Source organism: Culex quinquefasciatus, chromosome 3 (genome assembly GCF_015732765.1).
Source record: "Culex quinquefasciatus strain JHB chromosome 3, VPISU_Cqui_1.0_pri_paternal, whole genome shotgun sequence".
Classification (NCBI taxonomy): Eukaryota; Metazoa; Arthropoda; class Insecta; order Diptera; family Culicidae; genus Culex; species Culex quinquefasciatus.
In genome coordinates this window covers 189,813,867-189,822,396 of record NC_051863.1, presented here as the reverse complement: position 1 = coordinate 189,822,396, position 8,530 = coordinate 189,813,867, and positions in this window count along the sequence as shown.

The following is an 8,530-nucleotide window of genomic DNA, read 5'->3' as shown; positions in this document are numbered from 1 at the left end:
CGGGGCCGGGCAATGTTTAGAAAAAGAAGTGCATTCGTCAAAACAACTCACGCAGTCGAAAGCTCACGGGAGAAGGAAAAGCTTTAGCAATGGATTCGGCGTGCGGGCCGGCATTTTGGCAATATCTGGTGGTGTGTTTTTACTGCGGGGGGGTCGCCGAGCCGTGCCGAGATTTGGGAGATTGTTTTGGAAAAGTGGTACCGCGTTTCGTGCACCGAGGTAGCTATTTTGGCACATTGGTTCGATGACTTGCCTTGAACCGAAAGCTATAACGGCTGTTTTGGGTATTTACATGTTTCTCGGTTCAAGAGTAATTGTAGATACTGAATGCTCTTAATAAACTAGGTTTATTTACATTATTCACATTATCCTCCTCATCAACATCAAGGCCAGATTACAGTGGGAATGATTTTATTGTGAATGAAATTTAATACTGGAATATCCAACCTATGAAAGTTTCCGTCATAAATATCAAGTAAAACCTGATGAAATAAATTAAATTAATTGATTTATCATTCAAACTCTTGCCACTCAATATGTACACACATGTCCCAATATTGTTTGCTTCCACTTAGGCCAAAGGTCCAATTGCACCATTTATCCGTAATTGCACAAGCCCTTAAACCCGCACACATAATACTGAGGAAACTCTTCACTAATCTGTGTATCAACTCGAAAGACCTTGAGATATTGACTTTCCCACCACGCCGCAGAGGCAGAGCCCCTTCCGAAGCCCTGATATCGATTAACGAAGGGGCTCTCCACAGCATATCGCCTCAAGTGACAAAAAAATCTAGGTTACGTTTGTTTTGCCTTTATTGACCGTTATGGGCGCCCTCTGGTCGACGGCGACGCCGGTTGTGAAAGCGACGTATCCGACTGGACTGTGACCCAATGCTGATGGCAGGTGGTGGCGGTTTTTGTCTTCGTGATTTCCCGAATCTATGTTTTATGGTGACGTCTGGGCAGGAAAAGCTTTCAACGATTTATGCGCGCAGAAAAAAAGTTGTGAAAAGACGAGATATACTTTCACCAACATTATCCAAAAATATTTGTGTTCAGAGCGAGTCCACGAGCAAAGCATACCCATCTCGCATCGACGTTACTAATCTGTCTGAAATTTTCAGGGGTTGTTTGTACATATGAAACTAGCATCTGGCCAAAATATGAGCACTCTAGGTCAACGGGAAGTTGGGCAAATCGGGACACAAAGTTTGAAGGTTCAAAAACTTAGGCAAAGTTTAATTTAATTTCAAAATTCAAAATGCATCTAAAAAGGGCTTAAAGAATGCAACAAAATGCAGAGAGAAGCATCCCAGTTGGTTGAAACTAAAGGGAGTTATTGGCATTTTAGTGAAATAATAGCATAATTTTCAAACTCAAATAAAAAAGTGTTCCATCCAGATATCAACTCGGTTCGACCTGCAGCTTGTAGGGGATAGCTGGGACTACCATCTGAGACTAAGAACACTTTGGGTAAGGCAGTTTAACATATTGAATAGACACTTTTACTTTTAGTGAATTTTTTGGTCGGGGGACCCCTTAGATCAAATTTTCCGGTGATAATTTTATCATATTCGTGTTCCTGAGACAATTTCACAAAAAATAACATGCACAAAAATGTTTATTTTCATAACACTTAACGCTTTAAAAAATGCAAGTTTAAAGAAATTAATAAGCTGCATTTTTTCTAGTGCAATCTAGTATCCTTGGAAACGAATTCATAAACTTTGACGTTTTGTACCGATTTGTGATCCCAAAATTGAAAATATGTAAAAAGATTTAGTCTTTATATTATTTCAAATGTCTGAATAAGCTGTTTTAAATTTTTTTTTTCAAAACAAAATTTAGTTTTATTTTTACCCATTATTTTTTGGAAAATTTTGAAGGGGGATAGGGGGCAAAAGATTGAAATTTATTGAAAATCAAGGTAACTTGATTTTCAATAAATGTGAATTTAAGATTTTTTTCAGTTCAGTCTGTAAGATCCGAAAAGTACGATAAATTTCCCTTCTGCACACAGATTGTTACCAAAAAAATAGCAGAGGTATAAAAACAATTTTTGTATTTATTATTGATGATTCAAGTGATAATTTTTTTTTCGGAGTTTTGAATTATTAAATTGGACAACAAAATCATTTCCAGGTGCAAATTGTTGAAAAACATGTTTTTTGTCAAATGTTCAAATAATAACCCTCTACTGCCCATTTTTTTATTTTTCCCTTGTTCAGGTGGTCATTTTGGCCAATGAGTCGTGTGGTGTTCGTCGGGGGGATCGGTGTGTGACGTCGCGCGCGAGAATCCGCGAGAAAGTGGTGGAAGATTCTGGAATCATTGAAAAGAAGTTCGCGTTGAGGCCTTGGAAGTTGGGCCATCAGTCGTGTGGTGTTCGTCGGGGGGATCGGTGTGTGACGTCGCGCGCGAGAATCCGCGAGAAAGTGGTGGAAGATTCTGGAACCATTGAAAAGAAGTTCGCGTCGAGGCCTTGGAAGTTGGGCCATCAGTCGTGTGGTGTTCGTCGGGGGGATCGGTGTGTGACGTCGCGCGCGAGAATCCGCGAGAAAGTGGTGGAAGATTCTGGAACCATTGAAAAGAAGTTCGCGTCGAGGCCTTGGAAGTTGGGCCATCAGTCGTGTGGTGTTCGTCGGGGGGATCGGTGTGTGACGTCGCGCGCGAGAATCCGCGAGAAAGTGGTGGAAGATTCTGGAATCATTGAAAAGAAGTTCGCGTCGAGGCCTTGGAAGTTGGGCCATTAGTCGTGTGGTGTTCGTCGGGGGGATCAGTGTATGACGTCGCGCGCGAGAATCCGCGAGAAAGTGGTGGAGATTTCTGGATTTCATTGAAAAAGGGATTCACGTCGTCGTGTGTATATTCACTTTCATTTAGTTTTGGAAGCCCTTCCCATAGCATCGTTGCTCGGATGGCACGACGGCGGTAGAAGTGAAAATCGCGATTGAGGAATTGATAAGTCCTTCTCATAGCGTCGTAGCTCGGAAGGCAACGATTATGTTTCCTGATCTATTTAAAATTGCACGTCGCCGAATAAATCGATAAATACAATAACATTTAATTTTGAAAGTCCTTCCCATAGCATCGTTGCTCGGATGGCACGCCGGCGGTAGAAGTGAAAAATCGCGATTGAGGAATTGATAAATCCTTCTCATAGCGTCGTAGCTCGGAAGGCAACGATTATGTTTCCCTGATCTATTTAAAATTGCACGTCGCCGAATAAATCGATAAATACAATAACATTTAATTTTGAAAGTCCTTCCCATAGCATCGTTGCTCGGATGGCACGACGGCGGTAGATGTGAAAAATCGCGATTGAGGAATTGATAAGTCCTTCTCATAGCGTCGTAGCTCAGAAGGCAACGATTATGTTTCCCTGATCTATTTAAAATTGCACGTCGCCGAATAAATCGATAAATACAATAACATTTAATTTTGAAAGTCCTTCCCATAGCATCGTTGCTCGGATGGCACGACGGCGGTAGATGTGAAAAATCGCGATTGGGAATTGATAAGTCCTTCTCATAGCGTCGTAGCTCAGAAGGCAACGATTATGTTTCCCTGATCTATTTAAAATTGCACGTCGCCGAATAAATCGATAAATACAATAACATTTAATTTTGAAAGTCCTTCCCATAGCATCGTTGCTCGGATGGCACGCCGGCGGTAAGATGTGAAAAGTCCTTCTTATAGCGTCGTAGCTCGGAAGGCAACGATTATGTTTCACTTTCTGGTCATATCATCTACCAAGATGAATCCTGACCTTCCCTTTCCTTCCCCTACTAACACAATTCCCCACCTCCCGTGATGCTTGAAGGAGATGCTGTGGATTCAACGGTCTCATGCGGTGTCAACAGGTATAGAGCGACAAACTCTGTGTCTGATGAGTCTGCAACTTCAACTATCGGACTAACATTCCTACCTTTGTTGAACTGCATCTCCTTGGGGGGGCGCCGGTATTGACTTGAAGCAGAGATCTTCAGGGGTTATACAGTGAGGATGATTAGCTCCCACTAATCATCTGTTGGTTCATTGTGTAACTTCAGCTGATCCGTCAATAACGAAGTAGCAGCTCATTGGCAGTCAACCATGCTCATGCTCATGCTCATGCTCAGGTGGTCATTTTGGCCAACTTTTGTGCTACGTAAACCTTTACTTCTCTTGTTTTATATTTTTCTTGTTTAATTTTTAGTATTTAAAGTAGCATTTATTATTTATCTCATTTAGTTTATGTTTGTTTTTGATAGTTTTTTGGTTGCTTCACCACCTCCTGCCATTACCTTTTTTGCCTACCGTTTTCATGTTTTTATAATTACTTTTTCATTATTTTGCTTGTTTTTCACATTTTCTACTATAGAACGATTCCATTATCATTTAAATTTAAAGATCAAAAATTGGTTTAAAATGGATTTTCGGCGAATTTTTACATCAAAGCCCGCCTAGAGGCAGGGTTGGGTCGTAGAGGGTTAAATAAAACAAAGACTTTTAAATCTCTTTTAAATTTGTCAATTTTGGGATCACAGATTGGTTTAAAACGTTAAAGTTGGGGAATTTTTTATTTTTAATAATACATTGATATTTTGCATGTGTTTTACAATTTCATTGGGTTACTTTTTGTTGAAAATGTTCAATAAAACGAGCTTAAATTTTTATTTTTCTATTTTAATGCATATCCTTGTTGATCTCGTTAAAGTCCAAATCTACTTATCGTATTTTTACTGTTCAGTAATTGAAAATGATAGTGATTTAAAAACTATTAATGTATTTTTATTTTTTTCGGAATTATGAATCAGCAAATTGGGCGACCAGTTTTGAACAAAATTTCCTTTGACAGGAATCTTTGCCAGCTGCTAATTTTTGAAAAACACGTTTTTTGTCTAATGTTCAAAAACTAAAGTTGTCGATTTAGAAAACATTTACATCGAAATTGAGAAAAATGTTGACGATTTTGGAAACATGTCATTGTTTACGAATTCAAAAATAAAGAGTGCGTTTTGGATCTTTCAAATTGATCTATAAATTATTGATTGTTGAAAGTAATTCACCCCTCCCTTGAAAATTTAACTGGAAAATCAAAATGCTAAAAAAATATTTAACGTTTAAAAATATTGTCCATTTAATCAAATTGGATACTTTTTTGAATCAGGTAATTGATATTAAATTTTCAACAGTAGTATAACTGCCACAGTGTATAAGCATTGTGTGATACAATGAAATTAGACATATCATTTGAAATTTTATTATGCTTGCAACATTGTAGGTTTGAAGAATTTAAGGTTTTTGTTGAATATCTCTGGTGTGAAATCGAGTAGTGCGGCACGGCGTGTTTTCTAGAACAACCTTATCAGGAAAAAATAGTCATCGCCACTTTCAAATGTGTCTTATAGCAAATTTTCTCAGCTTTCCAATGCTTCTAAAAGCGATGAGTAAGACAAGAAACAACTTTGTAGAAGGTTGCAAACCGCTAAACATTTTGAAAGTTATGTTTTGTCTAAGTTTTTGAATATATGGGATTTATTCAGAAATTAAAATCATAAAACAGTGTAAAAATGTATTTTTACAAGAATTATTTGATAATTACATATTTTTTGTGTACAAATATCACGTGTCTACTCTGATTTAGCTTGTTCAACCGAAACTTTAGGAGGTTTGTGATTGTTAATGGTATTATTGAATTTTAATGAATAAATTTGACATTTTCTTAAGCAAACATTAACCAGGAATATAAATACAAATATGATTTGAAATCGAAAATAACATATTACTGTAGCAAGCTTCAAAAGTCATATTTTCATGAGTATAAAATAAAGATAAAATTTTATAAAATGTTTTCTGTAGAAAATGCACTCAAAAGTAGCAATAAAACTCGAGTCTTCCAATTCAGAATTCTGAAAACACCGTCACGAACATTTATTTCTGTTTGAATAAAAATTAAATAGTGTTTTTACAAAAAAACTCTAACAGAAACTTTCTTTCCAAACTATTTTTCCAAGCTGAATCAGAGCAGACCGGTGTTATTTGTACACAACAATTAAATAATAATCTATTTGTTCTTGTAAAAATAATATTTCAATAAGGTTAAAATACACATGAAACACATCATTTGATAAGTTTCCGGGACTGTTATTTAAAAGTTTCCAATAAATGATCAAGAATTTTAAAAGAAAAAACTTAAAATAGAGATATCTCAGAAATTTCCCGATGAAACATTTCGCTCTTAGAAGCATTGGAAAGCTGAGAAAATTTCCTATAAGACACTTTTGAAAGTAGTGATGACTATTTTTTCTCCTTAAGGTTGCCCAGAAAACACACCGTGGCGCGCAGTCCTGTTTTTTCGTGTTATTTTCCGTCTCGTTTGTGTCGCTATTTGTGTACATGGGGTGATTGGATTTCTTCTTCTTCTTTTTTCATTTTTTTTTAGTTCGCGCGTTCGTCGGCCGTTGAATTTTATTTTTGTTCTCTTTATATAGTTTTCGATAGAAACGATCCGATTTTTGTTTTTTGAGACAAGCAAGTCGTATTGCTGGATTAAGTCCTTTCCATATCATAGAGGATCGGAAGGCACGTCGACGAATATGTTTTAAGGCTTATGATATAAAATAATTTTAATGAATGAAGCCCTTCCTACATCGCCGTTGATCGGAAGGCACGCCGACGGAGAATTTCTGGAGAATCGCGGTCGAATTAATACTATATTTAAATCCCTAGCTAGGTATTTTTCCGCAGCCGGCTGCCTAAGATTTTTAAAATTTCAACCGATAAACAAATTGCTTATGGTCGCATCACCTACCACAGTGAATCCTGACCTCATACCCATCTTACTAACCCCTCAAAACTCATGTGATACTTTGTCGGAGATGCGAAGGGGTGATGATTGATTCCTACTTTTCATCTGTGGTCCACGGAGCAATGTTTGGGGGTCCTGGTCAATAACGAAGTAGCAGCTACGGGTAGACACCAATGCCATGCTATGCTATGCTAATATCTCTGGTGTGAAATCAAATTTTGGGTATCAGTGAAGGTTGAAAGGCAACATGGCATCCTAAACTCAACTAACTTCAACTTATTATTTTCCCTCACAAACCAAGGGCTGATTTTCTTAAACCAAAAAGTCATCACATTATAAAGATGAATGAGGTAAATTTAAAGTGGGAGGATAAAGTGAAATATCTTGGACTTGCTTTTGACAAAAACCTTACTTACAAGGATCACATTGAAAGTATCCAGGTTAAATGTAACAAATATATTAAATGTTTGTATCCACTTATAAACAGGAATTCTATACTTTGTCTCAAGAATAAACTGTTAATTTATAAACAAATTTTCAGACCTGCCATGCTTTATGCTGTGCCGATCTGGAAAAGCTGTTGCTTAACCAGGAAGAAAAAACTTCAGAGGATTCAGAACAAAATTCTGAAAATGATTCTGAAACTTCCTCCCTGGTTCAGCACCAGTGAACTTCATCAATTAGCCGAAGTTGACACTTTGGATGTTATGTCCAATAAGATAATTGATGCATTTCGACAAAAATCATTGCAGTCTTCAGCTGCATTGATCCGCTCTTTATATAGTTTATAAGTTAGTTTTAAGGTATCCCTTTTCCCTTTTGTACATGTAGGACCTCCTACATTTGAAATCACTGAATAGCGAAAGCTACAATATTTCATGAATAAATGAAAATTGCTAGTATTTAAAATTGAGGTGAAAAGTCATCGATTGTGATTGGACACTCAATAATATTTTAACTAAATGAATGTACATGGAAGAGAAAATCTGAATAAATATAAATAAAAAAAAAAAAATAAAAAAAAACTCAACTAACTAAAAAATCAACATTCGTCAAGATAGCACGATCATGACGATCACCATTCGATGCGGAAATTATCACCCACCATACATCAATCAACCGGTAGATTACGGCACGATTTAGAAACTAGCTCAACAGTGGATTGCTTATTTTTATGTCTTGCGGAAACCTAGTTTGGGTACCTGTCTTATCGTTTGTTTTGCTCACTGATAACACTACATTCCTATGTTGGTCACAGTTTAGAGGGATCTACCAAATTTGATGGCACAATTCTTGATTTGTTGTTTTTTCTAAGTTTATATAAAATTCAAGTAAATTTGTTTTGTGAGTTTTCGCGCATTTTCGTTATCATGTTAAGAAGCTAATGTTTGATCTTTTATTGAAGCTTTTATATTTGATTTGCATAACGCACATGTTATTGCATTGAGCAATCACTACCGTTGACAGCCGGAACACTGCTCGCACCTTCGACTTATCGCATTCTTCACCACTACTGATAAGCAGCCGACAGTAGTTTCCCCCTCCCCATACTGATTACCCAACTCCCCACGCACGTTTCAAGAGGGCTTACTGTTTACTGTTCCAGAAGTAGATCAAACCTTGGCTTAGATTGTGCCAGCTTATCTCTCTCCCAGCAGCGCGTTGAAACTGTCTGCGTAGGGCCAGGCCCAACGCACACTTGACTCGCCCTCATCGGGTGGGAGGCGTTTCATC